This window comes from Octopus bimaculoides, chromosome 26 (assembly GCF_001194135.2).
Source record: "Octopus bimaculoides isolate UCB-OBI-ISO-001 chromosome 26, ASM119413v2, whole genome shotgun sequence".
NCBI classification, from domain to species: domain Eukaryota; kingdom Metazoa; phylum Mollusca; class Cephalopoda; order Octopoda; family Octopodidae; genus Octopus; species Octopus bimaculoides.
In genome coordinates, this window is record NC_069006.1 from 9771828 (window position 1) to 9772374 (window position 547).

Consider the following 547-nt stretch of genomic DNA (forward strand, 5'->3'; position numbering starts at 1 on the left):
CTTGGGATCCATGTCCAGGTCCTCGTCCTCAACGCCCTCCTCATCTAGATCGGTAGTAGCCTCTGGAGTGTCTGGAAAGGATTCAGTTTCTGTACCAAACTGCATAAATGCCTTAACAAAGTTTTTGCCATCGTCCATCGTGGTCCTGGTCACCTTGTCTTGCAGATGCAACTTGTAATGGGTGTCCACCATGGCTAGATGTGATGTCTTCTGAGCTGAGAGAAGGCCAGGATGGCATGTTGTCTCATGCAGGTCTTGGAGTTCAGCCAGTGTGCTGTCATCCCCAGGTAGAACCTATTGTGGTCTACCCAACAGTCCGTGGTGGTCGTCATCCATGGGACATCCTTGAGCAATCTGTAATAAAAAAAATGTTAAATTGTAAAGAGACTTAATTTGTAAAGTTAAAAACTCTAGATTATATATATATATATATATATATATATATATGTAGTGAAACTACCTACCGCCATTAGATACAAACTACTATCGCCATTACATACAATCTTCTCATTTAAATATAAATAAATGCGAGCGTAGTAGAGAACCC